General features: G+C 42.6%; 1 pseudogene; it reads left to right on the plus strand.

Moving 5' to 3' along the window:
* The first annotated feature begins 3373 nt into the window (after positions 1-3373).
* The window catches only part of LOC140464803 (cytochrome P450 2K3-like), a 44355-nt pseudogene continuing 33255 nt past the window's right edge, over positions 3374-14473 (plus strand).

Here is a 14473-nt window from a genome sequence, read left to right on the forward strand (position 1 = left end):
CAGAAGGAATTATAAATAGGATGAAAGAAATGCCTTTACAATTTCATAGGGTAAAATTTGATTCTTTGTTTGTCGTTGAATTAATTTGGGGAAGGCAATGGCCTAGTAGTACTATCACTGGACTGTTAATCCCGAGACCCAGGTAATGTTCTGGGGACCTGGGTTTGAATTCTACCATGGCAGAGGGTGGAATTTGAATTCACTAAAAAAACTGTAGTGACAAGTTCTAATGACCATGAAATCAGTGCTGATTGTCAGGGGAAAAAAACATCTGATTCACTAATATCCTTTAGGGAAGGGAACTGCCATTCTTAACTGGTCTGTCCCACCTGTGACTCCAAACCCACAGCAATGTTGTTGACTCTTAACTGGCCTCTGTGCAGTTAGAAATGGACAATAAATGCTAGTTGAGCCAGTGACACCCTCATTCCACAAGTGAGCAAAATAAAATTAGTGTCATCCAATGCAAATCCATTTAGCCGTGCTCCATGGGTCATTCTTTTGCCTCTGAGCCAGAAGGCTATAACTTCATGATGCTCCTGAGCAATGTGGGCTTATTTGTAATGTCACTAAGAAAGTACTGCACGACCAGAGGAGTTTCCTTTCAGAAGAGAAATTAAACTGAGGTCCTGTTTTCACTTTCTGTTGGGCAAAAACGATATTAGAGAAACCACTGCTCATTGAGATGTTCTTCTGTTCCCAGGTCAATTTTTATTCTTGAACCAATCAGTGAAATAAAATAACTATTAATCATATTGTTGCTGTTCTTGGAATCCTATTGTGTGCTAATTGGTTGCCTTTTTGAAATTTCTTCATGTCAAGTGAGCATCAGTATTTGTTAACCATCTCTTTTGAAGATGATGTTAAGCTAGAATTAGAGATGGGAATCAAATCAAGCCTTGTCAATAATACTCACGTCCTGTCGACAATTTGAAAAAGCACATGGCTGTCAATTTTCACCCATTACAGCATATTCTTTTACATTACAACAGTAGCAAAACATCAAAAATGTTTTGTACACTGTAAAGCCCTTTGGTATATTCTGAGGTCATGAAAGACAGTTCGAAAATTAAACTCTGTACTCTTATCATTCTGCCTGGTGTGACACTAATTAACTAAAGCTAGTCTGATGCTTTCTAAATGTTTGTTGATTTGTCTCTTGATTGCAAAATTGCATTCATTGTTTTTCACCTCATGACTTTACATTTTGTCAGCTGCATTGGCCATTGGAGACATGTCCTCATTGCTCATGGTCTTTCCATCAAAAAATGTGGTTAATTTTCAGCGTTAAGACTCACTATTTGGTGCCTGATGTTGATGTTTGGTCAACAACAGAGTTAAGGAATTGACTCAACAGGATTGAAGGAGCAGACAGAAAAGGGAAGTTGAGGCCATTGTCATTATTTAATTCAATAGGGGAGCAAACTTAAGGGGTTGAATGACTTGCCCCTCCTGCTAGTTCACAATGATCTGTCTTTGTGTTTTTGAGACAGAACAACTAAGATTTAGACAACAAATTATAACCTGATCAGCTTCATATAGCTGAATGTTTGAGGCTGGGGGGTTTGAAGCATAGAAATGAAGAGCAGGGAATAGGCGCTATTCACAGCTGATAATGGCTAATCCTCAATATCAATGCTTTATTATTTTCTCACTCCTTGATGCCTTTGCCATCCAAAATGCATTTCTCTGTTTCTTGAATATATTTGGTGACTTGGCTTCCACAGCCTGACTTTGAGTCTGCATGAAACAGCAAGGTAAGACAGAAATACTGTCAGCATCTGTGGTCTGGCTGAGGGGACAAAGCACAAAACAGCAAAGCACCACAGAGAAGCCGTGAGCAGGAAATAAAACGTAGCACCCCCCCCAATCATCTCATTTCTCAACTGTGAACAGTTGCCAAAAACAACACATCGGAAAGATGTTGTGAAACTTGAAAGGGTTCAGAAAAGATTTACAAGGATGTTGCCAGGGTTGGAGGATCTGGGCTCCAGGGAGAGGCTGAACAGCTGTTTTCCCTGGAGCACCGGAGGCTGAGGGGTGACCTTATAGAGGTTTGCAAAATTATGAGGGGCATGGATAGGGTAAATAGACAAAGTATTTTCCCTGAGGTCGGGGAGTCCAGAACTAGAGGGCATAGGTTTAGGGTGGGAGGGGAAAGATATAAAAGAGACCTAAGGGGCAACTTTTTCATGCAGAGGGTGGTACATGTATGGAATGAGCTGTCAGAGGAAGTGGTGGAAGCTGGTACAATTTCAACATTTAAGAGACATTTAGATGGGTATATGAATGGGAAAGGTTTGGAGGGATATGGGCTAGGTGCTGGCAGGTGGGACTAGATTGGGTTCGGATATCTGGTCGGCATGGGCGGGTTGGACCGAAGGGTCTGTTTCCAGGCTGCACATCTCTATGACACTATGACTCTATGACCTACCCCTCACCTCGTGATACAGAGGCAAATTCAGCAAAATTCATGGTCATGGATATCAATAAGCCTCATTCTTTTTTATTGCTAGGGTGTGTTGCCTCGCTGTTCACACCATGTTTGGAGAATGGGACTTTAGTTTCTCTCGATTTGGAGATGGACTGGGGTATACAAAGTTAAAAATCACACAATACCAGGTTATAGTCCAACAGGTTTAATTGGAAGGACACTAGCTTTTGGAGCGCTGCTCCTTCATCAGGTGGTTGTGGAGTACAGAATTGTAATTTATAGCAAAAGTTTATAGTGTGATGTAACTGAAATTATGCATTGAAAAATACTTTGATTGTCTGTTGAACCTTCAACATATTGTCTAGCTAACACCAATTGTTACAGCTAACCTGAGAATGCAACTTTAAAACAAAGATTTTGTGATTTACACATGAAAGAAGTGAAACTATCGTGGCACTGGAACAGATGAAAGACTCAACAGACAATCAAGGTATTTTTCAATGTATAATTTCAGTTACATCACACTGTAAACTTTTGCTATAAATTCTGTGCCTTACAATTCTGTCCTCCACAACCACCGGATGAAGGAGCAGCGCTTTGAAAGCCAGTGCTTCCAATTAAACCTGTTGGACTATAACCTGGTGTTGTGCGATTTTTAACTTAGTTTCTCTCTGCATTGTAAATTTACTTTTTGCTGATATTGCCTCATTTTTCCCAACGGATTCAGTAATACCAACATCGTTCACAAGTGAGCTCATTTTGCCCTTTGAGTATCGTGACTGGGTCATTTTTATCACTAAGTGAGAGGTAGGTGTTGTTTTTTGTGACTGTTTACAGTGGAGAGATGAGATGTTTGGGAGGGGCTATGTTTTTCCTGCCTTCCAATTGATTTAAAGACCCTTTCCACCCACTGCAGTCCAACAAGGTTTCGACCAAGGGAAAGTTCAGATAATCCGAGAGTTTAAAACCACATCGATCAGTGAGAGATTTCCCTTTGGAATCTTTTCAGTGCAGGAGCTGAGCTCGAATATAAACTGCGGCCCCTCCTGTTGCCAGTTTCGATCCCGGGATGTCGATTCTAAGTGTTTTCCCTGTGGATGCTGTCACCCTGGTGTTGCTGGGGGCTCTGACCATTATCCTACTGCTGTATTTCAACAGCGGCTTGAAAAATCCTGGAGTCATCAACTTCCCCCCGGGACCCCCTTCTCTCCCAGTAATCGGGAACCTGCACATGTTGGATCTGAAGAAGCTGAACAAATCTTTGATGAAGGTAAGAGGGAGTTAGACTCGGACAGTGATTCGGAATCTATGAAGGGCTTATGCCCGAAACGTCGATTGTCCTGCTCCTTGGATGCTGACTGATCTGCTGTGCTTTTCCAGCAACACACTTGTGGAGAATTACCAGGTGACGCAGAGAGTCCTTCAAGAGAATGATTTTTTTTTTATTTGCAAACAAAAGCCGTGACAACCAGAAAGCGAATTCCTGATTGGCCCCCGAACCTCGGGGTCCATTATTTTTATATCTTTAGTTATCATGCGAGTTTATCAGCATGTGTCCAATTGTGTTAAGTCATGACATTCTTTCTGCAGTTAGGCAACAGACCAATGACGTTAGTTCATGTTATCTCTCTACCTCTGCCGCTATGGAAATAGGAAAGACTTCAAACTTAATCTTACTTTACTATAATATGATTAGATATTTACTATTACATCTGCCACAATGGTTTTCAGCCCGAAGTTGACCCTATTACATCATGCGAACATTTACTTATATGTCACATGCTTTGATTAACCTGATTATGCTGCCGTTGGTATGTAATCTAATTATACTACATAACTATAATTATATCACCATTGTTCTATAGCTGATTAGATTAGATTAGATTCCCTACAGTGTGGAAACAGGCACTTCAGCCCAGCCAGTCCACACCGACGTTCTGAAGAATAACCCACTGCCTCTGACTAATGCACCTAACACTATGGGCAGTTTAGCATGGCCAATTCACCTTACCTGCACATCAATGGACTATAGGAGGAAACCAGAGCACCCGGAGGACACCCACACAATCGCTCAAAGCTGGAATCGAATCTGGGACCCTGGTGCTGGAGTGATGTAGAATTCCACAGATCCTTGTAACATTCCACCAGTCTTCATGTTTAACCCTTCAAATGCCCTTATGCTCTGTATTGTCCATACTGTCAACTCTGATCTCCAGCATCTGCATTCCTCACTTTCCAAACCATGTTGGCCAAGTAATGGAATTGAGTGTATTCATCCCCTGAGTCCTGACCACCCACATCAGTGAGAGTGTCTGAGTGTTTAGTCACAGCTGAAAAGGCACCACAAATATATTGTGATAAAAAACAGAAGTAAGAAAGAATTTCAATAAAAATGTTATGTGGTAGGGGGTGGCCATATTCTTAGGCCTCTCCAGTATCCACCAGGTGCAGAATTCTCTCAGGTACCAGTCAGCATGACATTTTCCATCCCCAGGGACAGTGGTGTGCTGCCTGGGTGTGTGACCCATTGAACAGTCTGAAAGGTCACTGGTGTAGTGAATAGGAGATACCAACTGAAGAAACACTTAGTGACTTTAGGCCAATGTCTTCCAGCATTGAAGCCAGATCATACACTAGACTGTAACATCCTGCATCCTTACCCTTTACCCTTGCACCTCTCCCTCACACACTTAAATCTCCCCTGTTAAACCACAAGGTAGCAGATTTATTGGGATTCAGTCTCAAACCTTCTTTTCCATCACAGGGGCACAAGTAGTTTTTGCAACCAACAATAGGAGCACAAGGCTAATGTAATCAGAGATTTGGCTTAAGTACTGGCCCACCGTGTGGCAACTGAGTCAAGATCTGTCATAAGGTATACAAATGGTACAGTAGAGAGAGTGAACAGGATATTAATGAGAATGTTTTACATTGTATTTGAGTGACGTACTGACAGAGCTGCATAAAGCTAAAGACATGTTGAGGATGTGAGAAATGGATTTGAAGCTGATGCCTTTGAAAGTTGTCTGAGGGTGAGCTGGAGCTGATGTGAATGTCCAGTGTAGATCCTGAGAGCTGGGGAGTGCTGCTGAGTGAGGGATCGATGTGTGGCTCATGGAACAGTCTGAAAGGTCACTGGTGTAATGAACAACAAATGGACGTGTCACAGAAAAACTTGTAATAATTTGTCTGTGTAAACCTTTTCTTGAAGCTATCTGAGAAATATGGCGAGGTATTTAGCATCAAGCTGGGACCCACAACTGCAGTGGTGCTGACCGGTTATGAAGCAGTGAAGGATGCTCTCGTCAACAATGCAGATGAATTTGGAGAGAGAGCACACATCCCAATATTTGAAGCGGTTTCGAAAGGACATGGTAATTTGCATCGTCACTGTTGTATAACTTATCAGTTAAAGTCAGACTGTATTCTGTCCCTGTTCAGATAATGAATACGTTTCAGTGTTTCGCTTGGGTTAATTTTTTTTAAAGCATTATGTTTTAAAGAACTTGAGGAAAGAAACATTAAAAAAAATTGATCGAATAAGATTGTAACTAATTTTCTGTAATTTCTAAAATATACGGTTGTTTTTAATCATGCAATATCCAGAAATTATAGCCGCTATCCTAGACCTAATGATGTCAACATGAGGGTGTTCAGTAAATCCGTTCAGCATCCTATTTTCCATGATTTTTATAGAAATGTTAATAACATATTTTTGTTGTTGTGTCAAAGGTTATATTGCAGGTTTGGGAACATAACTTGTTATGAACCTGGTTCATCTGCGAATTCGGGGAAAGTGAGGACTGCAGATGCTGGAGATCAGAGTCAAAAAGTGTGGTGTTGGTAAAGCACAGCTGGTCAGACAGCATCCAAGGAGCAGGAGAATTGATGTTTCGGGCATAACACTTCATGCCTGAAATGTCAATTCTTCTGCTCACCGGATGCTGCCTCACTTGCTGCATTTTTCCAGCGCCACACGTTTTGACTCATTTGTGAAATAGTGCACTTTTGCCTCAAGTTTCTGAATACCTTTAGTGAAGAGAAATCCATTGAGCTCCAATTTAAAATTAACAATTGACCCAGTGTCAACTGAGATTTATGATACATGAAGAAAGGTAGGAAGAGGCTTGTGTGGAGCATAAAAGTTTTCACCGACCATTTAGGCCAAATAACTTGGTTCTGTCTGTAAATTCAGTATAGCTCTGCACTTGTAGACAAGGGAATGCCACACACAGTTGATCCTACTATCTCTGATAATAATATCTAGGCTTCTTAAACTTTATATTCAAATTATTTATCAACTTGATCTGTTGCATACGAATATCTTTATATTTGACATTTTATGACGTTTCAAATGAAAAAGCTTTGAAAAAGTTTTGTGTGCATAATGGTGTGAATTCAGACATCTTCCTGTTGGACCATTAACTCATCAATCCCATGTTAAGTGCAGCACAACCTGAAGTTGTGAAAAGAGCTCACTGTTTTACAGTACAATCTAGTCTAAGCTATGGCACAATTGGTGGCTTTCTTTCTGAGTCAGATAGTATGGGCTCAAGTTCCGTCTCAGAGATTCAAACATATAATCCAGGTTAATACTTCCAGGTAGTGGAGGAATGCTGTATTGTCAGTGGTACACTTCTTGGAATTCTTCCTACCTTCTCTCTCTGATGGGAATGAAAGGTATCACAGCATTTTTAAAAGTAGAGCTGCAAACGTTTTTCCTGGTTCCTAGCTTATTAACTCTCCTAGTTAAGTTATGAGGAGAGATTATAAACGTGAGGTCGCTTTTCTCAAATGTAGATGGTGATCTGATCAAAGTCTTTAAGATATGAACAGAAAAAGAAATGTTCAATAAAGTTCAATTACTTCCATTTTACAGTGCTGTTGTTTTACAAGGTTATTTTGATCTTTTTATTTTGAACACAGGTTTTAAGGCAGAGGTGGCAAACAGTTAACCAGAACCACTGGATTAAACAGCTTGTGAGGTTTTGGGGATTTTTAAAAACATTGAAACAATAGATACAGCATGAAGGGGTGTGGTCACACTGCCACAGAACCAAGATCTTTAGAATCATAGAATCCCTACACGTGGAAACAGGCCATTTCAACCCAACAAGTCCACACCAACTCTCCAAAGAACATCCCACCTGACTCAATCCCTACCCTATTCTGTAACTCTGCCAAACCAACTTAACTTCTACATCCCTGGACACTATGGGCAATTTAGTGTGGCCAATCAACCTAACCTGCAGCAGAAGATGCTGCGGATGTGAAAAACTGCAGCATTTCTCTCTGCTACAGCTAAAAGCTGGCATTCTCCCTCTCTCAGAATTGTGTTTTGAAATTCTTTCTTCCTGGATTGGATTACTGCATGTGAGACAATGTGTTTTCTGAATTTGACTTTTGCCAATGGTGTATCTATTGGATGTTACTATATTGGGTCAGTTAATTACTAATAGTTACTGTATCTATTAGTTTGTAAAGTTTTCCAATAAAGTTAAGTTGCTCTCATTCCTTCTTTCTGGGGCAGCGCAGTGGCTCAGTGGTTAGCGTCGCTGCCTCACATTGCCACGGACCCAATTGGCCATTGTAAATTGCTGAAAGTGTCCAGGGATGTGCAGGCTAGGTGGATTAGCCATAGGAAATGCAGTGTTACAGGACAGTGTTACACTGGGGTGGTTCCAGGTGGGATGCTCCTCAGAGGGGCAGTGTGGAAATGATGGGCTGAACAGCCAGTTTCCACACTACAAGGATTCTATGACTCTTGATTATGTATTTTAATTGGATGAATAAAGTGTGTTTTGCTTTAAATCCGGTGATTTAACCAAAAAAATTGAATCGCGAATGCAACACCTTACATTTACCTTGAAAATAAGAAAAGGTTAGGGTTGAGACTGTCTTCTGAATACTTTAAGGAGGCTTGGTCTGGAACATAAGAAATTAGGGGTTCTTGTCGGGATCAAATTCTCTAATTCCAGTTTGAATTTAGGATGATTGGACACAGGGGCAGTGTGTGATTAGGAGACAGTTTTGGAGATGAACAGAAACATCTTCAGCCAGAGAGTGAAGAATCTAAGGAATTCATTGCCACAGAATGCTATGGAGACCAGGTCATTGAGTATATTTAAGACAGAGGTAGACATGTTCTTGATTGAGAAGGAAGTCAAAGATTATGGGAAGAAGGCGGGAGAATGGGATTGAGAAATGTATCAGCCATGACTGAATGACCCAGCAGAGTCGATGGGCCATTTGGCCTAATTTGTGCTCCAGTGTCTTATGGTCTTATGGTGTGGGAAGTGTTGGTGTCTGTTATTTTGGGTGTTGAATTTGGTTGGTTTAAACAGGGTGTGCCTTGTGCAGTAATGGCTCCATCAGTCACCAAGCGTTTCCTGGGGTGTAACTTTCCTGGGAGTTTCACAAAATGTGAGCAAAGCTTTTGGACTTGGCAAGAATATTGGTGTTGGGATTGCCTGTCCCTGTGAGAAAAGAGGACATAATTGTAGCAATCACACAGCCTGTACAATTGCCAGAAATGCAATTGGAGTGATTGGAAATGGCTTAACGCCAATTGCAAACGAAAAAGCTTGAATTAGAGGGCAAGGGATAAAGAAATGGAAAGAATGGCCCTGCCTGAACAAAAAGAAAGAGAAAGGGAATTTCACCTGCTTGAATTGGAACGGAAAACTTTGAAAAGAGAAATATAATAGAAGAGACAAGTGTGTGTTCCAGACAGTCCAAGTGACCTACTTGGGTTACAGAACGGACAAAACCAGGTTACACACATTGGAGGAGAAAGTGAGAGTGATCAAAAGAGCCCTGGCTCCCATGTCTGTACCAGAGCTTAATTCTTTCCTTTGGTTAGTGAATTCAGTTGAGGTTTTGGAGGTAAGTTTGCTCGCTGAGCTGGAAGCTTCGTTTTCAGACATTTTGTCACCATATCAGAATCATAGAATCCCTACAGTGTGGAAACGGGCCCTTCGGCCCAACAAGTTCACAACGACCCTCTGCAGAGTAACCCAGAACCATTCCCCTCCCCTATATTTACCCCTGACTAATACATTTAACCTACACGTCCCTGAACACTATGGGCAATTTAGCATGGCCAATTTCACCTAACCTCCACATTTTTTGACTGTGGGAGGAAACTGGAGCACCCAAAGGAAACCGACACAGACATGGGGAGAATGTGCAAACCCCACACAGACAGTCACCCAAGATTGGAATTGAACTCGGGTCCCTGGGCTGTGAGGCAGCAATGCTAACCACTTATCCACTGTGCTGCCCTTATGTAGCCACTAAAGACATAACCCACTGTCACTATTATCCTTAAATATAGATGAAAAAGGACACCACTTTGGAACAACATATCCATCCTAGGACAAGCACACACGAGGATCCCTAGAAGCATAACATTCCAACTGGAATGCTATCAACAAACACATCGATTTGGACCCAATCTCCCACCCTCTGAGAAAAAGAACTGGGATTGACATCATCAACCTAAGGAAACTTAAACACATAAATAGAAAGCAGGACATAATACCAGCACTTCACCGGAGGCTCACTGATGATGTTACCTAGTATGATGATGAAGCATCTGAAAGCGAACCTTCCATTCAGCGAGCAAACTTACATCTGGTTAGTGAATTATTCTGGAAAATTCATATGTATCCTGGCCTCCATCTTTGCTCCCTTACACGTGCTGTTGATAAAGTGTCAGCCTTGGAAGTGGTTGCGAAACAAAGAAGCAACCTTTCGGCAAGTGAAGAAAACAGCTATCATCATCTAAGGTGTTGGCCCACTAAGGTCTGAAGGGAGAAGTAATGCTGACATGCAATGCCTCCCCGTATGGTATCGGGGTACCGCTGGCTCACCGGTGGCCCCATGGACCGGAATGCCTGATAAAAATGCTTCCTTGGCTGATGCTGAATGCAAGTATGCCAGATCAAGAAGGAAGGTCCAGCAGTCATCTTTGGTGTGAGAAAGTTCCACCAGTACCTTTATGGATGGGATTTAGTCATGATAACAGATCACCAACCCCTGCTAGGACTACTGAAGAAAGACGTAGCTTCTGATAGAATTCTGCATTGAGGCCTTATTCTCAGCACATACAAGTTAGAACACAGTGCAGGAAGCCAAGTGCCTTGAGTCGCCTCCCACTGGCAGATACTCCACTGGTGGTGCCTCCCTTGAAGAAGTTGGCTTTGGTTTTAAACTTTCAGGACATCATTGCCAGTCACTGTGGACAATATCTGACTGTGATCAAGAAAAGATCCTGTCGTGGTGAAACTAGTTGTCTCGAGTAAAGGCCAAATACTGGCCAAACTCCATCAGAGTCATCCAGGGGTTTCCAAAATGAAGATATTGGCAAGAAGGTATGTCTGGTGGCCAGGATTGGATGCTGACATATCTGCATTGGTGAGGAAGTGCCTTCAGTGTCAACAAGGATAAAAGTTGCCACCGGGAGCACCCAGCATTCTTGGGAATGGCTGGATAAACCCTGAACTTGATTGCATATTGACCAAATTGGTCCTTTCAAGGGCTCAATGTTCCTGGTCATTGCGGATACCCAATCAAAGTCATTGGACATACATAAAGTTCATCAGCGGATTGTCAGATGGCATTTGGTAGTCTGAAAGCCGTTTTAATCACTGCCCCGGTGTTAGCTACACCTAATTATGCAAAGCCATTCAAGGTAGTTATCGATGCAAGTGATGTGAGTGTTGGTGCTGTAGTCTTGCAAGAGGATGATGAGAAGATAGAAAGACCTATTGGGTATTTTTCCAGCAAATTGATTAATCATCAATGGAAGTATTCCATGATTGAGAAGGAAACCTTGAGCTTGGTGTTGATGTTGCAATACTTCAACATTTATGCTGCCTGTAATGTGTCTGAGACATTTGGATATATAGATGATAACATCTTAAAGTGTTTAGAGAAATTTAAGGACAAAGCTTCTGGCCTGTTTGTGGAGCTTATTATTGCAGCCAGTCAAATTGAAAGTTATACATGTGGCAGGTCGAGAGACCGTAATTGTCTTTGCGTTGTCACAACTTTGAAGAGGAAAGACAGAGGTGTTCAGTGGCAGGAAAGCATGGACTGAAATAGACTGTAGCAGGGAAGGTTTACATACTTAGACAAGGTAATGTATATGTATTATGCACTAATAGCATAAAACCTAGGACTTTAAAAATGAAGCCAATCTTTATATATTGATGGTTACTTTTTTATGGGAGGTGAGGTGTGACAATGCTATGGCTTTAAGAGGTTACTTTGCCCTCTGGTGTTTGAAGAGAGATTACACTACATTACAGTGTGGAAACAGGCCCTTCGGCCCAACAAGTCCACACCGACCCGCCGAAGCGTAACCCACCCATACCCCTACATTTACCCCTTACCTAACACTACGGGCAATTTAGCATGGCCAATTCACCTGACCTGCACATCTTTTGGACTGTGGGAGGAAACCGGAGCAAACCCACGCAGACACGGGGAGAATGTGCAAACTCCACACAGTCAGTCGCCTGAGGTGGGAAATGAACCGGGGTCTCTGGCGCTGTGAGGCAGCGGTGCTAACCGCTGTGCCACCGTGCCGCCCAGAGGTTTTAAGGCAGAGTGGCGAGCAGTCTACCAGACCACTGGGGTGAACAGCTTGTGAGATCTTTGATAGTTTTAAAAGTTGACACAAAAGAAGTAGCCTGAAGGGATGTACTCAAACTCTGACAGAACCGGGACCTTCAGCTTCAGTGACATCTCTCTTTGCTACAGCTGAAAGCTGGAGTTCCCTCTCTCTCTCTTTCTCTCTTTATTTCAAAAACAAACTTTATTCATAAAATTATTTGGGTCTCTTTACAATTGGTCATGCCATTCTTGTGCACACATTACATTGCTTTACATTTCGACATCGAAATTTATTTTTCCTATATACAAGTCTGTGCATTTACTATGCAGCTCCTCTGCTGAGGTGTCAGCAGAGCCCAAATGACTGCATGGGCCCCCTGTTCTTCTTAGACAGGCAGATATTACATGGTGGTCTTTCCCCACTGCGCCTTGGCGGCAGTTGCCCCAAGCTTCAGCGCGTCCCTCAGCACGTAGTCCTGGATCTTGGAATGTGCCAGTCTGCAACACTCAGTCAGGGTCAACTTCTTCAGCTGGAAGATCAACAGGTTTCGGACCACCCAGAGAGCGTCCTTCACCGAGTTGATGATCCTCCAGGTACAGTTGATGTTCGTCTTGGTGTGCGTCCTGGGGAACAGACTGTAGAGCACGGAGTCCCGTGTCACGGCGCTGCTTGGGGCGAACCTCGACAAACAGCACTGCATTCCTCTCCAGACTTCTTCTGCGTAGGCACATTCCAGAAGGAGGTGTGTGACAGTCTCGTCCTCCCTGCAGCCGCTTCGAGGGCAGCGTGTGGTGCGGCTGAGAGTTTGGGTGTGTATAAAGGATCTCACAGGCAGAGCCCTTCTCACCACCAACCAAGCCGTGTCTTGGTGCTCGTTGGAAAGTTCTGGCAATGAGGCATTCTGCCAAATGACTTTGACAGTCTGCTCAGGGAACCGCTCAATAGGATCGGCCCTGTCCTTTTCCCGAAGGGTCTCAAGGACACTACGTGCTGACTATTTCCTGATGAACTTGAGGTCAAAGGTGTTTTTCTTCATAAACTTCTCCACGAAGGACAGGTGGTATGGAATGGTCCAACTACTTGGAGCGTTCCGCGGCAGCGAAGCCAGGCCCATCTTTCGTAACACCGGGGACAGGTAGAACCTCAGTATGTAGTGACACTTGGTGTTTGCGTATCGGGGATCGTGCACAGCTTGATGCAGCCACACACAAAAGTGGCCATCAGGGTGAGGGTGGCATTGGGTGCATATTTTGTCCCGTTGCCCAGACCTTTATACATTGAGTCCCTTCGGACCTGGTCCATCTTTGATCTCCATATAAATTGAAAGATGGCCCGGGTGACTGCAGCGGCACATCTGGGAATAGGCCAGACCTGTGCCGTGTATAACAGCAGTGCCTCACACCTGATGACCAGGTTTTTTCCCGCGATGGAGAGCAACCATAGCTTCCATCTGCCCAGTTTCTCCCTCACTTTGCTGATAAGCTCTTCCCAAGACTTGGCGCACGCTGCAGCCCCCCCGAACCAAATACCCAGCACCTTCAGGCTCTCTCTCTCTCTCTCAGAATTGTATTTTGATGTTCTTTCTTGTTGGATTGGAGAACTGCATGTAAGACAATCTGTTTTCTGAATCTGCCTTTTGCCAAGGGTGTGTTCATGGGATGTTACTATATTGGAACAGTTAATTAGTAATTCAGTTAATTACTGAATGTATTATCTTGTTAAGTTTTCAAATGAATTAAGTGATTCCAATTCTTTCTTTCTTTTGCATCATTTTCAATATAATGGATGAACTTTAATGTTTTGCTTTAATTCTGGTAGTTTGACCAATCAAATTGCATCTAGTAAGCAACACCTTACATTTACCTTGAAAATAAGAAAAAGTGATGGTCTAGACTATTTTCAGAATAGTTTGAGGCAGTTTGGTCTGATCCATATTACCACTGTTTGGGGATTCCAGAACCAGAGGATATAGTTTGAGAAAGAGGGCCAGACCATTCAGGAGAAACTTTAGGAAGTACAAATGATTGCAGGTCTTTGGAACTCTCTTCTAAAATGGGAGTGGTTGCTGGATCAGATGTTAATTCTAAATCTGAAATAGGTAAATCTCTGTTAGGCTCTAGATCAGCCAGGATCCATTGAATGGTGGAATACGCTGAAGAGGCTAAATGCCAGTATTTGCATAGAAGCCAGCAGAAAGAGCAAGGCTAGAGGGTAAAATGTAAATATTGCAGGGGCAAGGAAGCACATCCAGTATGGGAAAAGCAGTGTGCTAACTGCAAAACACTCTTCACGCAAGCATTTAGCTAGAAATAAGCATATTGTGCCTATAAGGTTGGTTTGTGAGCCAATGATTGCGACAAATCATTTTACATCATTCAACAGGTTGTTATCATCAGGTCTAAAATTGACAAATGCTT

This window comes from Chiloscyllium punctatum, chromosome 40 (assembly GCF_047496795.1).
Source record: "Chiloscyllium punctatum isolate Juve2018m chromosome 40, sChiPun1.3, whole genome shotgun sequence".
In the NCBI taxonomy this organism is placed as follows: domain Eukaryota; kingdom Metazoa; phylum Chordata; class Chondrichthyes; order Orectolobiformes; family Hemiscylliidae; genus Chiloscyllium; species Chiloscyllium punctatum.